This window comes from Cricetulus griseus, chromosome X (genome assembly GCF_003668045.3).
Source record: "Cricetulus griseus strain 17A/GY chromosome X, alternate assembly CriGri-PICRH-1.0, whole genome shotgun sequence".
Lineage (NCBI taxonomy): Eukaryota > Metazoa > Chordata > Mammalia > Rodentia > Cricetidae > Cricetulus > Cricetulus griseus.
The window spans coordinates 106,644,488-106,661,356 of NC_048604.1; the positions used below are offsets into that span (position 1 = coordinate 106,644,488).

General features: G+C 41.5%; 2 pseudogenes; one reads left to right on the forward strand and one right to left on the reverse strand.

Annotated features, from left to right (window-relative positions):
• Window positions 1-2,135: 2,135 nt before the first annotated feature.
• LOC100752045 lies at window positions 2,136-3,204 on the reverse strand (annotated as a pseudogene).
• A 4,501-nt stretch (window positions 3,205-7,705) lies between these two features.
• LOC103161949 lies at window positions 7,706-16,635 on the forward strand (annotated as a pseudogene).
• Window positions 16,636-16,869: the final 234 nt, after the last annotated feature.

Consider the following 16,869-nt stretch of genomic DNA (forward strand, 5'->3'; position numbering starts at 1 on the left):
TCTCTCTTATTTTCTTAGAGGTGAGCACTGTGTTTTCCATCAACTGTTTTGAGTGTCCAATGAGGAACTCCAAGGACAACCTATTTCAACTTGAGTTGTTACTTGAATTAGCACCAGGTACCCCAATCTACCCTTTATGACCAAACATCTGGCATTGCCTCCACAATTGGTTATGGAAAGATTTTAAGGGTTCAGATTTCCCTTGAACAGTTGGAACAGTATTTTGACCTAACATAAATTTTCTCAGCTTGTAGATAAACCATCCATATACAGAGGGAGGTTACTCCCAGAGAGAAATTTATCGAGGAACAGATAGTTTAGTTTCATTTTGTTATGGCAATAAAACCTGACCAAAAGCAGTTTGGGGAGAGAATAGCCTGTTTGGCTTATATGTCTAAGTGACAATCCATGCTCAAGAGAAGTTAGGGCATGAAGTCAAGCCAGGAACTCAAGGTTGAAAACTGGAGGCAAGAACCATGGAGGAACATGGAGTACTGCTTGTGGGCTCACTCTACTGGCATTCTCATACAGCCCAAGCCCAATTGCTTGGGGATGGTGCCATCCACAGAAGTTTAGGATGTCCTGCATCACTTAATAAGATAACCCCCACAGACATGTCCACAGGACAATCTGAATTAGGCAATTGCTAATTGGATACTTTCATCTCTGAGGACTCTAGGTTCTGTCAAATTGACAAAGTTAACTAAGAAAAGTATTTGTGTAGGTCCTATCCAAGAGTTGGGGACTGCTACTAAAGCCTCAGCATAACACAATCCAAGAAAGCTGTTGAATAAACTAGATGAAGACAAATATGAATTGAGAGTCTGAGCAGATAGAAATCTAACATCCTTAGTGTCTAACATTGTGAACAAGGATGTATTGGAGGGTATCTGCCCCAAGAAGTAGCAAAGATTGGAAAGCATAGGGTGGATTAGAACCAGTGCCTTTAGGCCTTAAGCTCTTCTGTAGGATCCATCCACCTTTAAAAAACTGTTATGAGTGTGGTATTGTACAAAGAGCTACAGGGACTCAGTAGCTCGGTAGCCAGGAGTTAATCACTGAGCAGCAGTAAGCCTTTTAATGCCTGAGGACTTTCAGGGTATTGGGGACATCAGGAAAACTAGGGTCTGTAAGAGTAACTGACAGAAATGGCTGTTAATGGGTGCTCAGGAATAGAGGAATCCTAGAATTTAGGAGGATTATTTTTGGATGATATAGGGTTCTGTACCAGAGACTATGGGGACAGTGTTGTCTAAGTCCCCAGTAAACTCCAGGCCATTACAAGACAAAGCACTGCAGGACAAGAATTAATAAGAATCACTGGATTGTCAAAGAGATTTAAATGGGCCTGAAATTTAGACATGATATCCCTACCTAGAAGAGGAATGGGCAGCTATGCAAGACCAGAAATTCATGATATTTGTTTATTGTACATGAGGTTATTATGGCTAGGAAACAAAATAAAGTCATAATCCAAGGCATCCCTCAATGAACTGCTGTGAACATTAGGTAGTTGAGTTACATAAATGTGGAATAATCTTGGCTAAATATTTCATGTGTAATCTGCTGATATTCTTAGTTTCTGAGTTAGTGGTACCTAGTGGTCTTCCGATATGACTCAAGAGGTTTTGTATGATAGTCACAAAAGCTGTTAGGTTGGATAAGGAGAAAATGATTTCTTATTAAAGAAATATAGACATCTTCAGGCCATTAAGTCTTGTAATATACTAGGGAGATTCCTTCCACTGATCTGTCAAATTGAACACATTTGGACAACTTCCTATGGAAGAGATGTGGAACCAGACATCGATAAGAACGATTAATGTGCTCTGATACTCATTTTCATATGTATTGAGTTTATTTCCTTCATTGTCATCAATTAAAGCCCAAATTTCATAAGACAATTTGGTAAGTGGACAAGGTTATTAAAAGTTTTTAATAGAAGTCCATAATCCAACCAATGAAGTAATGAAACAAACAACACAGAAAAGGTAACAGAAGGGGCCATTGAACCATTTTCTGTCATAGGCCAGTTGAGCATTGTTGAGTCTTTGGAAACTTTAGGTAGACATCTCCAAAATCTTTGCTATAACCATGGGGAATTTTGGATTTCTCAAAGTGAAGTAAATTTATTTTCAGATATCAGGAAAGCCTATGATGTTTAAGGGAACCGTAGAAGAAATAAAAATCAAGCCACTGAACAAAAACAGGACAGCTGATAGAAATGCCACACCCATGGCAGCTCCAGCTTTCTGAATATGTGGATAAAGGGGCATATGGAAAGAGGGTGGAAAGGCAATCCCTTCCTTGTTTGCAATGGAAAAATAATTGCACAAGACAGCAAGGAAGACAAAGCTACTGGCAACAATATTCAGAATCGCTGAAAGGCTGAAGGCATTGTGGGTAGCTGTCCATACCTGCAGGATGTCAACCTGGGGCAAGAGAGTCAGGAATAGGGAATGGGGACAAGAGATGCAGAAAAAACGACCACAAGACAGGATTCTGATCAAGTGGCAAACTTTACTTTTCTCAGGCTAGCTTATATAGTCAGGATATGGGGAGGGGCAGAATGGGTTGTTTGTGTACAAGGTGTTAGAATAGGCCAGATATTAGGAAGCCACAAAGAGGATGTTTGGCAGGTTAAAGAGTTCATGAGGAAGAGGTCCAGGAAGGGATTGCCCAGGAGACTGAGCCTGTGGGTGGAGGACTGGGTCAAGTTGTTTCTTTTCTTGAGCTGAGTTTCTAAGGAGCTGCTATGTAAAGGTTAACTATGTGGCCTGCCAAGCATGGCCTAGGATCTCATGCCAAGCCCCAAGATTTGGCTCCCAACAGGTAGCATTCTGCTCTTGTCTCCCTCTGTACACATTTCTAAAAGCAACTATGGTAGCCACTTTCCTAATCAGCCAGAAAATGCTGGTGATCAGCAGCAGATGTTGAGAAATATGAATATTCAAAGGGATGAAGGTCTCATAGTAGCTGTATTGGTAACACGTTGGTTCTATTATTTCTGGAGTTATCATGGTGGTACATGCAGGCTTTCCACACTCCCACAAAGGCCACACTTGGGTAAGAGATCACAGCTTCTTTCAAGTACAATACTCACCACTTCGGGAGGCCCATGGAAGTGATGCAAAGAATCCATGCTATGGTTGACAAAGCAAAAACACCTACCTGGTTATTGAAATCTTTGTTGAACAGTATCATCATGAAAGTGAACATTGCACTACTGCAAAGAAATACAAGAGAACATGAGGACAGGCTCCTCATGCATGGGGCATTGTCTCTTGAGTGACTACTAACAGGATGGATTAATTGTTTATGTTTTAGAAAAGGGCCCTTTGTTCTGGAAATTCCTATTGCTAAGCAAATTAAATGAAAAGCCATCAGGGGATATTTACTGTGGCTTGACAATGAATTCTAACAGTTCCATTTCTGACTGTTGGCTCAGATACACAATGAGGTTTAGATATTCAGCCACAAAGATGATGACCAATTTGGAATATTGGGGGAGTGTCAAGGTCAGAAAAATATATATCTCTAGTTCCTGACCAGCCTTAGCTTCCTAGTGAGACTCTGAACCAAAAAAGTCAATAATAATAATTAATGAGAAAAGTAATAGGAAATTAATTGATTCTAGGAAACGCATACATTTTACTTCTCTGTTATGATAAATCTTTCTGCCAAAAGCCACCTGAGCCCCACTGCCACGTGTGAGCTTTATGCCAGCCACCTGCCCCGAGTTAGGGCCCAAATGAATACACAGAAACTTGTATTAGGTTCAAAGCTGCTTGGCCAATGACTAGGATTCCTCATCTGTTAGCTCAGTCTTAATTATCATAAATCTATATATTTTATCAGACTTATCGGATGCCTTATTGGCATCCCTCCTTGCCGGTGGATCACATTGTGCCACTGGAGCAGGAGTGGAGGGGAAGAGATGGATGCTTCCTGTTTCTCCTTCTTTAAATATGAGTCTCCTTGCTATGTCACTTCCTGCCTGGATCACCACTTCTCTACTACATTTCCCAGAATCCCCTTTGACTCCTAGTCCCATCTAACTTGCTGTCTCATTGGCCAAACAGTATTTTATTTAACAATCAATAGGATAAACATACACTGTACATTCCCCATCACTGCTCTGTGTACCTTACCTTGAAGAAAACCAATTCACTGTAATACAGGCCACATGTCAAAAGAGAGGACAATTTGAAATCTAAGAAAAATGTTCACCAGAAAGCAAATCTAAAATTTATAGAAACCACTAAACATATTTCTTAGTACTTTTACACTGTCACAGTTTTGAATGTTTATTATTTAGATATCTAGCTGTTTTTCATTATTTATCCCTTTTTTGAAACTGCTTTAAAGGTTTGTTTGTTTATTATGTATACAGTATTCTGCCTACTCAGCCTGCATGCCAGAGGAGGGCATCAGATCCAATTACAAATGGTTGTGAGACACAGTGTGGTTGTTGGAAATTGAACTCAGGACCTCTGGAAAAGCAGTCAGTGTTCCTAACCTCTGAGCCACCTCTCTAGCCCTATTTTTTCCTTTTTTAAATTAAATTATGTTTAGTTTTTTTGAGACACCGTCTCACAACATACAAGGATTTTCTTCAGCTCATTATGTGGCCCAGGCAAGTTTCATACTCAAGGAAATTCAGGTTTCTCAAATTCCTGAATACATGGATTATAGACTTGTGCCACCGTGCATGGCTTGTGTTAGGATTTGTATTATTGTTTTATAGCTGTTGCTGTTTTTGAAGTGATGCTGTTAGAACTCAGGTATTTGTGTGTGTTGGATAAATGGTTTATATCAATTTCCCCAAAAATGTGTTTTCAAGTGCTTTATTTTCAGGCACTATCTATAATCATACCCTTAGTACCACAGAAACAAAATGTTAGAAGTGAACTGTTAGATGGGATGCAAAAGTATCAGTTTTTTGGAGCCAACTATTTTCTACATGTGTCCGTTGTAACTCCTGGAAATAAAAATTTGAAGGCGTCTCTATTTTCATTGCTTATGAAACATCATCTGGGGGCTGGAAAAATAGCTCAGGAGTAAAGTGTAACTACAACTCTTGCAAAGGACCCAGGTTCAGTTCCTGGTACCCACATGGTAATTCATAATTGTCTATAACTCTGGTTCCAGGGAATCTGATTCATCTTCGTATCTCCTTGGGCTCTTACACACACACACACACACACACACACACACACACACACACACACACACACAAATAAAATAAATAAATCTTAAGATATTTAAAAAGCAGCACTTAGAGGTGACACACACACACCCTTTGGTCCATAACTCAGATGAAAAGCCCAGGGCTATGGGTTGCCGTTTTTCAAGTTATTAGACATTAAGGTCTCATAGACCCCAACAATTTGGTTATTGCCATTGCTGTTGGTTACCTTCCAGAACTTCATGATAGATTGCTGAAGAGACCATGTACTTGAATCACAAAACATGAAAACAAGCTTGTAATGAGGCAAATGCTTCAACCCCACTGTCTAGCTTTCATAGTGCTAGAAGGTGTTATTGACAATGCTAGGGGAGTAAACTAATCAACAATCTCACCCAGCTGTGAATTCTGGGAATTATAGTAATTAATATCCTGGAAAAATCTCCAATGCAAGAGTGACAGGATTGTTATGGAGTAAACAGTTTTCTGATTGGATTTCAGACCTGCTTGACAAAACGGAACTTATGTCTGATACTGTTAAAGTGCCAAAAACTCATAGCTGGTTAGGCCATAGTCCCGAGGAGAGAACCAACTCATTCTGCTAAGTGGATATAGCATTAAACCCTCCCTTAAGTACTTGTCTTTATACCCATAGGTTCATCTTAACCCTTACCAGAGAACCTTCTTTTACAATAGAAGGCAATTAACATAGATATCCATTAACTCCTGCAGAGAATATGAAACTTCTAAGTTTTCAACCCTAAACGGGACATAATATCACACCTTCTCCAAAAGTTGAGAGATCATTGTGGAAGAGTGGCTGGGAAGCTTGTAAGAGGCAGAGGTAGTGGATGACTACCATGAAACTATTTGCCAGACAGGACAGGGCAGCAGCACATATAGCTCACAGTGGCTTTGACTGCATGCACAAGATTAGGCTAGACACATCCCAGCATAGATAAAGGAGAGCTTCACTAACTCCCACTCCCTACTGAGGAGCTATTGGCAATCAATGGCTGTTGGTAGAAGAGGGAGTCAGTTTTCTTTCAAACTGTGGCACCTGAGAGGCTACCCATGCTATACACCCATGCACATACTAACAACACTAAGTGAACTCAAAAGTTTTAAAAGACAAAGCAAAACAAAAAGTAACATGAAATAAGGAAGGAATAGTGGAGGATTGTGGGGAGGATTTGATGAAAACATAAGCATGTATGGAATTCTCAAAATAGAAAATCATTTTAGAAGGGACAACATTGATGTTGTTATTACATCTCTGTCCTAGTTAGGTTTCTACCGCTGTGATAAGGACCATGACCAAAAGCAACTTGGGGAGGAGAAGCTCTCTTTAACTTTACAGCTTACAGACCACCATGAAAGAAAGTCAGAAAAAGAACTGAAACAGAGACCTTGGAGAAACACTGCTTACTGGCGTGTTCCCCATGGCCTGCTCAGCCTGCTTTCTTATATAACCCAAGACCACCTGCCATAGTGGGCCAGGCTCTCCTACATTAAACATTACTCAAGAAAATGTCCCACAGTCTTGCCTATAGGCCAATCTGATGGAAACAGTTGAGGTTCTCTCTTCCTATAGGACTTTAGATTGTATGACATTAACAACACAAACAAAAAAAACTAAGTACAGTCTCCAGTGATGGTATTGAATCCACAGCTTTATATGCATGCCTCAGCTGTGTTTTACTTCTTATGTGGTATCATTTCAGCATCTTTCCAATGGCAGCATTGTGGTTAGGGATCTGGGGATAAGGTGTCCTAGTCAAATTCTGACATCTGAAGCCACCCTTTGTAAGGGCACATGGAACATGGGATGCAGCGCACATGACAAAGCTCCTGGGTGGAACCAATGGGTGTAGGTACTCATCAATAATTCCAAACACAGCTACTCCCAATAGAAGTCTTCTAGGGATAAGGATGGCTACCCAGGCACTTGCTGATATGCCCCATGCTCCTTTTAGACTTGTGGTAATTCTATCCACTGATGATTTTTCCTACAAAAGATTGTCCAAATGGGGCTTGATGCATTGCATTTCCTCAGAATAAAAACAATCAATCAGGGTGTGTAGTCATAGCTCATGTGATAGAGCACTTGTCTTTACCTAAGGCCTTAGGTTCAATACCCAGTTTTATAAGAAAACAAAAAATAATATTAAGCAGGTCTCACATCATTCAGGTTCTCTTCCTCCAATGCCTGTAGGTATGTGGCAGAGATTGAGTTGGACAGCTAGGCATCCAGAGAGCATGTGAGGGGTCAGATGAGGACACTTTCCAACCTCTGCCTTGTCTTTTTATTTGTCTGATTGATAGTGGGTCTTTGTATTAGGATACCAGTGTGAATCGTGGGTGGGAATCTCTATATGTCAAGATTTCAGAGTACAGCCCTTGTCTTTGCAGAATTGAGCAGGTGATGGACAACAACACCACTGTGAAAATGGTGCCCATAAAAAGTGTGCACTCAGAAAGCCAGCCTGAGAAGGAGAGCCGACTGCTGATTAAAATATGGCCTGTTTACCCAGGAAACAGGACCTAGGTGTGCCAGGGGTCATGTGCTTGGCCACCAATTTTACCTATTACAGCACATCAGCTCCCAAGGCAGAACTGCTTATCAAGATGAAGGACCTACAGGAGCCTGAGGAGTATTCAGGGGGTGACTTGGACCATGAAAGTTAGAAGGAGAAGTATGAATCTGACCTTAACCCAGTACCTCCAACATACTACTACTTAGGAGACTGAGGCAAGAGAATCATCTAAGGCCGGAATTCTGGCCAGTCTGGGAGAAATAGCAAGACCTTCCTTTAGGCAAACAAAATCCCCTATCTGCTAAGCATGGTGATAACATTCCTGTGATCCCAGCACTAAGAAGCCTGAGGCAGGAGGGTGACAATTTTCAATCAGTCTATGCTGCACATTAAATTCAAGGGCAACCTGAGCTTCCCAATGTAATCCTTCCTCAAAAAGATAAAAGAAAAACAAACAGCCCCCTTTCTCAGCCTAGACACTGGGGTGAGAGGAGGTGCTGTTTGGAGCTATACAGCTTCCCATGAACCTTTAGGCAAAACTTGGCAAGCCACAGGGTTATAGAACTATCTTTTGATTATAAATGGCTTCCAGAAGCATGAGCACCCAGAAGGAACAACAGGACCCAGATGTCAATCACCACAGGCCCACTTACCTAGGCAACACTCCCTCACCCCATCACTTACATAGGTAAGCCTCCCTCTCGCCACCACCCAAGAAATTTTTACCCTGCCAACATCCTCTTTCTATAGTTTTCTAACATAGAAACATAGAAAACTTCCCTGGGGTGCCAGGGAAGTGGGAAGAGAAGAGGGAGGAGAAATTGGAATTGGACTGTAAAAAATACACATTACTAAAAAACAAACAAACCTCCTCTCAGAATTGTATGCTGGGTGAGTGAAAAGTAGTGGGACCACTCATTTGTCACCCCCGCAGATACCTTACATAACATCTCTGAGACATTTCTGCTTGCTTTTCATGCAAGACATGGTTCAGCATGAATAAGTCCTTCACGCTTAATTATGTTCCAACTCTTCTACAAAGCTCGAGGATCCAACTGTAGGCAGACTTGAGAAAGAAACCACTCTGTAAGGGACCTTGTGTTCTCATTGGAATTATGTATGTCTAACATAGGCTTGGTATTCCTGACCCTCTACCTGCTTTTGGAAATAGGTTTTACTGTCATTGACCATGCAGCCTACAAGGAGTAAAATATCTAATCTCTAGCACCTAATGGGACATGTTTGCTAACCCTTGTTATACTCCATCAGGTATTAGACAGTTGGAATAGGGTGAATGACTAGAAAGAGAGAAGGACCAGTGATTGCAGAAACCCAGAGTGATGCCAGGCTCAAGTCCTAAAAATTTGTACCATGTGAGGGAAAGTTGAAGCAGGTACAGATGTCCTTTCTGGGAGCTTGGTGGTCTTTGGGAGAAGCATCAGAAAGCAAGGCTTCAGCTTCATGAACAAGGAAAGAAGTTTGGAAATTACTCCAGAGTCATGTTACATAGCACCCATGACAATCACTGCAAGGACAATGTTATCTGTTGCTCCCAACATGATTTGAAAGACAGCACAGATTGATGTTAATTGTGATAGAAATATTAGGGAGGTAGTATCATGACCTGTTTGTAGATTATAAAAATTCTTTTCAGTGTAGAAAACGGTAACCTTTTGGATTCTGGGAATTAAATAGGAAGATCGGATTTTGTCTCTTAAAGACTTTGAATTAGAGAACTGTGTTCTTTAGTCACATGACCATGTTCTTTAAAACACATCAGCATTTTCAGTTATTCCCCATAAAACAGAAGTGTTAGAATTTGAAGCATTTAATTTAGGCTACACTGTACACATGGGGAACTGCCCTTTTTGCAGTTAGTACAATAAATTTAGAAGTGCATGCCTTGGCCAAGTACATAGCTCCTTGGCAGAATGCTGACCTAGCATGTGTTAGGTCCGAGATTTATTCTCTAGCTCCCTACCCCACAAAGTATTCCAAAACATCTTTAAAATCCACCAATTGGAGAAACCCACAGAAACTGCTAACCCGAACAAGGGGTTGCTCATGGACCCCCCCCCCCGACTGATAGCTGGGAAACCAGCATAGGAATGTTCCAGACCCCCTGAATGAGGATGTCAGTTTGGAGGTCTGGGAAATCTATGGGGACTCTGGCAGTGGATCAGTGTTTTGCCTAAAACAGGAATGGACTTAGGGAGCCCACTCCACATAGGGGATACTCTCTCAGCATAGCCACATGGGGGGTGGGGGTCTAGGCCCTGCTCCAAATGATATGACAGACTTTGAACATCCCCCATGGGAGGCCTAACCCTCCCTAGGAAGGTGAAAGGTGTTGGGATAGGGGACCTGTGGGGGGCAGGGGAGGATGGGAGGGAGAAGGAACTGGGATTTACATGTACAATAAGCTTGTTTCTAATTTAAATAAAAAAGAAAAAGATGAAAACAAAAAATTCCAGCTGTGGTGACACATACCTGTAATCCTAGCATTCAGGATGAGGAGGTAAAAGTATTAACACAAGTTCAGGGTCACTCTGGGATACTTAGCCAGCTCGATACCAACCAGAGCTACATAGAAAGACCCTGTCCCAGAAATGCCACCCCAAAAAACAATTTAAAAAATGCTGTCACCTACCTCTGTCTGTATGGTGCTCTACCTCTTTCTTCTGAAAGGTACCAGGTGCGGGGATACTGTGCTACTAGAGACAACTGCTTTGGGTCTGAGTGAATCACAGAGCCTGAACAGTTTTACTATATTTGATTTACTTATTTTTGGACACAGAGTCATGTTATGTAACCCAGTCTGTCCTACAACTTGATGTGCAGTTCAGGGTGGGTTCCTACTTGTCTCCTTGCTTCAGCCTCCTAAGTGCTGGGATTACATAACTGCAACAACATTCCCAGCCTAGCTTACATTTTTAGATAGTAAATATTAATTTGCGTATTTCCCCACTGTTCTTGGATGGAAAGCTAGGACCTAAATCATCATAGGTAAAACTCTGTCTCTAAGCTGCATCCCAATACCCTTTTCAATTATAACATAGAAGGGGGCTTCCTATGTATGTGGTGGACACATGTGTGTATTTGGTATACTTAATTTTTGAGACAGAGTCCTGATATGTAGCCTCGTCTGCCCTGGTACTCCATATGTAGCCTAGGCTGATCTTAAATCTCTTATAATCCTCCTATCTCAGCTACCTCCATGCTGGATAGGCATAAACCATGATATCCAGCTCCACATTGTAGTTTTACTTTTGCTCTTTGAAAATCAGTGCCTTAGGACTAGGGAGATGTCTCTGTGGGTAAAATGCTTTCCCAGGAAGTAAGGAAGGCTGGAGTTCAGATCCCCAGAACCCACATAAATATATAGTGGGTGTGACAGCCTGTCGGTAATTCCAGTTCTTAGGAGACAGAGACAGGGGCCCCACAGATCAAGCCAACTAGCTAGAACAGCCAATTTGACATGATCTGTGTTTAAATGAGAGATCCTCCCTCAATATAGAAGGTGAAGAGCAATTAAGGTAACACTCATGTCAACCTCTGGCCTTCTTATGCATGCTAAGATCCGTATACTTACATATATGCATATGACATACAGATGAAATGTGAAGAGGTTGCACCCGTGATCTTAGCATTGAGGTTGAATCAGGAGGAACACAAGTTTTAGGCCAGGCTGGAATACACAGAAAGACTGTCTCAACAACAGTAAAGACAAGAAACAAAATTAGTGTTTTAGGACTAGCGATCTAACTCAGTGACAGAGTGCATGCCTAACATGTAGAAGGTGCTGGTTTTGATGCTCAGGACCACGTACAAATAATAAATAAAATTTATCCTTTAAATAATGGTTCTCAACTTTCTTATTGCTACAACCCTTTAATATAGTTATAGTTCCTCATGCTGTGATGACCCTCAACCATAAAATTATTTTCATTGCTACTTCATAACTGTAGTTTTGCTACTGTTATGAATCACAGTGTAAACATCTATTTTCTAATGGTCTTATGCGACCCCCATGAAAAGGACATTTCACTCCAAAGGATGGTACCCCATAGGTTGAGACCCACTGCTTTAAATGGTTTGTATAGGGGTGAGTTATAGTGTTTACTCATCTGTCTGAGGAACATGGGATTCTAGATACCAATGCCTAGTAGTAAGTAGCTATACAGAAGCATTAATGTGAAAAATAATGTGAAAAATTGCACATTGCCACACTCTTAAAAATAGTCAAAATGTGAGTCTGTGTAGCTCAGTGATATAGTGAATGCCTAGAATGAACAAGGCCCAGAAATATATCCCCAGGACTGCAAAAAAGTGAAAGTCAAAGTGTTAAATCATTTATGGTACATATATATTTCCTTAAGCAAAGCAAACATTTCAAAGATCAACTGGGTAGACTTTCCAAAGCACAGAGCAGCACATGGTTCTTCACTGTAAATTTTAAAGAGATTTTAGTGAGTATTTGTGAAGTGGGTGGCATATTCATGGAATAAGGCAACTGTTTTTACTTCTGAAATCATGGTGCATGAGATCTCTTTTTAAAAGGATAGCATTCACATGGTCCTCATAAAAGCTCACAGAAGGAAGGGTGTCAACCATAATGCAATGTTGATTTCAGGTCTGTTGAGGATGGAGATTCTTTCTGAGAGAATGCCCTGACTCCTTAGTTTCTGATAAAGTGGGAACAGCCTATCTACAGCTTCAAGGACATCTAACCACAAAGGGGCATTCTGTCAGGAAACATAGTGCCTAAGACACATAAAGCAGTCGTCCTCAGTTGCCTCATGTCTAACTGCACAGAACTGGCATCAAAAAGAATGGTTTCACCCATATATAGCTTGGTGAATCAGTGAATTTACTGAATTTATTGAAAGAAGCAAGAGTGACCCCAAAACAATCCCATCACTGGAGAAGACTCACCCCAGCTTAGATAACAACTTCCCTAAAGCTACATAGGTGGTGCCCTCTCCCCCTTCAGTTAAGCATTCATGGTCTATATACCATTTCCCAGCCCCTAAAGACACATGCATTGGGGGCAACACTGCATGCTAATAGAAAATGTACAGGAGTAACTGCCTGGAATCTCACGAGACACACTTAGGACCTTTTCCTACTCTCTCCTTCTCTGGGGGAGAGTTAAGCTGATCTTGTGGATGGTCTCTTTTCTACTTTTGGGTAATGACAGGCCTGGGAGTTAGCTAGATAGATAGTTAGAAGCGCTATTACACAAGCCTGAAGATCTGAGTTTAACCAAGATCTCACAAGGTGACATAAAAGATACAAGTCTTCAGAATTTTCCTTGAAGCTCTACATGTGTCCCATGGCATGTATGTACTTGTAAGCATGCATGCCCATGCACACACACTAAACATATAAATTTTTATTAAAAATACATGATAGCTGCTTTCCTCAAGAACAGGGATCAACAACAATGCTAGACACAGGAAACTAAATGTCCCTGTATTTAAGTCTATAACTTGTATAATTAAAAAGACAGAGCTCAAGGTATCATATAGATTCTTTGAATCCTTGCAGAAATAGAGGTTCAAGTTGTTATCTACTATGAGTCAAACTGAGGTAGCTATACTGTATCAGAACATTCACCAAATAAAAATGTGTTTTATTTAATTTTTGTTTTTATGTTTTGAAATAGCATCTCACTCTACCGCCCGGGCCAGCCTAGAGCTCATCATCCTTGAGCCTCTGTCTCCCTGGTGCTGAAATTAAAGACATGTAACACCAGACCTGGCTTCCTTCTTCTTTCCTGATTCATTTGTGCATTTTTGGAGTGCAGAGGCTGGGACCCAAGACCTCAGACATGCTAGGCAAATATAATATCACTGACTTGTGCACCAGCCCTTTTTTGTTTATATATATATATATATATCTTTACTTCTTACCCAATGACTGGCTGGCTGGTTGGGTGGATGGCTCCTGCCTTCCTCCTCTCGATGTTCTCTTGCTGCTGTCTGCTCCTCATTTCTCCTATTTATTCTCTCTGCCTGGCAGCCCCTCCTATCCTTGTTCCTGCCTCACTATTGGCCATTCAGCGTTTTATGAGGAAAACCAGGTGTATTAGACAGGCATAGTAACATAGTTTCACACAGTTAAACAAATGTTGCATAAAGAAAAGTCACATACTTTAAAATAATATTCTACCACAAACAATTTAATTTCTTTGAGTGTGTGTACACATGAGTGTGTGTGTGTGTGTGTGTGTGTGTGTGTGTGTTCGCGAGAGAGTGCGTGCGTGCATGTCACAGCATATGAATGGAGGTTTGAGTACAACTGGTGGGAGTTGGTTCTCCTTTCACTATATGGGTTGTAGAAATGGAACTCAGGTCATCAGACTTGGCAGCAAGCACCTTTCTCAGCTGAGCCACGTCTTTGGCTCATACAAACAAGGAAGCTCTTTTTTGACCAGGAGGCCTTCCTTTCACTGATTTTACAAATCCTCCATTATTTGGTGGTACAAAGACTAACACCCCTCATCTGACTGAATTCTTCGCAGGCTGTGTATGATTTGGCTACTCTAACTTAGGGCACTAGCTTGGGATCATTCTATCAAGTGTCCCCGTGCCTCATTGTGCCCGACAGCAAGAGCTCATTGACACTATCATCCTCAAGTTTCAGGTATTCCTGTAAGCCCCAGAGAACCTGATGGAGGACATCCAAGCCAATAATGCTCTGGGGGATGAGGTGGAAGCCATTGTGAGAGATGTCTGCAAACCTAATGATTCCGACAAGTTCCAGATGTTAACTGGAGACCTGGACAATGTGGTGAACCATCTGCTGTCTCTGTCAGGCCGCCTGGCTCGTGTGGGGAATGCCCTCAATAATTTGGATGACAGTCCTTTTCCTGGTGATCTGGTAATTGCAAATATGTCTGTCTGGGAAATGGGAAGTGGTGAGGATCCTTAGAAATGCTGCCCTTGGGGTGCTAAGAAAGTCAGCTCTTTGAAGCCTCATGCTGTCCGTGCATGGCCAGTATAGTGTCTAGAGCATGGAGCTCTGGATCATCTCAGATGCACTCTTCTTGGTCTCCTTTCAGTTGACCGACATGCTAATGAGATGTGGGGGTAGGGGCCATTACGGGCATGTACCACCATGTGTATCCTCAGTTTTCTTCTACTCAAAGGAAGAGAAATACATCACTTGCTGACTTTGTTTCATAGGTTATGTTTCAGTCAACATCTTTCTGTATTCCTTGCATATTATGGGACTTCAAAATGAACCTGTTTATTAATCAAACATCTACTGCACTCTTCCATGACTATCTCAGTAGCTTTCAAGTATTTTCACAACCTGAACTACATTTGTAGAAAAAGTTGATGTCTGCTTATTTTCTGATTGAAGTACAGTGGTCTCTTTCCAGAAAATAACTTATCTCTTTGTGTGTCTTTGACTTGACAAGGCAAGATGCTTTCTAAACCTTTTATGGTCATAGGAATGTCAAAAAGAGTTTCTTGTTGAGGCCACATTTAGTAACAGGTAACAGCCCTGTTTCCTGATGTTTTTCTGCTAGTATCCATGTGAAGACAATGAATACATTCATCTCTTTCTTTCTTAGCTTCTTTCATCTAGGCATTGGTAGGGATTTTACTGGATGTATATATTCTACCAACTGAAAGCAATGATTGCAAGTTTTGTGTGTTAGAGACATCATTGACTGAAGCCAGACACTGTATACCCCACCCAAAACAGGACACTGTAAGGACTTAAGGGCTATTCCATACTGTTCCATACACACCTCCCAGCAGCTTTACCCTGTGTCTTGCTTTTATGGCATTTGTTTGTCTTTGTACCTCCTCCTGTTGAAGAGTTTTATACTGCCCTAGAATCAATCATTCTGAGTCCGTGTGTGTGTGTGTGTGTGTGTGTGTGTGTGTGTGTGTGTATGTATGTGTGTGTGTGTGTGTTTGTGTGTATGTTTGTGTGTGTCCATTCAACCTTCTCCCTCTCCTCCTCTCCCTCTTATACTCTCTAGTATAAGAACCCATAAACTTACAAATATTAGGAAAACTATCTATGGCTGAACTATAGCTCAATGCTACTTTTGCTTTTTATTTTGTAGCCAGGTGTCAGTAAGTTTGCTAGGCTAGATTGGAATTTACTTCATAACCATGGCATTCCTTTCACTTATGAGCTTTCTGCCCCAGCCTCCTGAGTAGCTGACATTACAAGCCTGAGCCACCAGGCTCAACTTAATTATAGTATTTCCCTTTTACAATTTTGGGACAAACAGGATCCTCAAGTCCTTTGTCCCTTTGAAACATGTCAGAACTCTGTAGATTCTGGTCCCTGAATTTAAGGCAAATGGCAGAGAAGAAGTCACAGACAGAGAGAGGAAACCCAGTGGGGCCTATGAGTGGTTCCTGGAAGGGTGAAGAAAGCAGGAACTCTAGAGAAGCTAGCCATAGTTTGAACAGATGTAGACTACTTCCTGGTCATTCCTATGGTGATCCCATGTGGCTTCAAGGTTTCCATGGACAGTTACAAGACCAGTCTCCAAAAGCTGCAGGGCTTTTAAGGGGTTAGCCAGAGTCTTTGCTTTGGCCCTGCCTCAACAGGACTTTCTGTCTCCCTCCCTCTCAACAGCAATCACTGTTGGAGTAACAGAGAATTCTAACCCATAAGCATGAGGACTCCAAAGAGCTTAAAGAGAACCTAGACCATCTTGAGTGCATTGTGTTTGACATCCCGGCCAACTACCTCAGTGAGGAGAGCCTGGCTGACTATGAGCACTTTGTGAAGATGAAGTCATCCCTCATTATTGAGCAGTGAGAGCTGGAAGATAAAATCCACCTGTGTGAAGAGCAACTCAAGTGCTTGTTCCACAGCCTACAGCCTAGAGAAGCAAATGAGAGGTCCATCCCTGCAGAAGTTGGACACTGAGCCTTGGAAATTAATGCCTGGGAATACAAGATTGAACCCAAGCCTATTTGCCCATCTCTGGAGAGACACACTCTGGATCCACAAGGCTAGTAAAAAAAAGCAATAATGTCCTGTTAGTATGTGATGATTTAGTTATGTTTTTCATTTCTGTTGGTTTGCTGAACAGTTTTGTATTACATGTAACTTCACAGAATTCCAGGCTTTGCTGGTAGCAGGGTCCCCTAGGATGTTCAA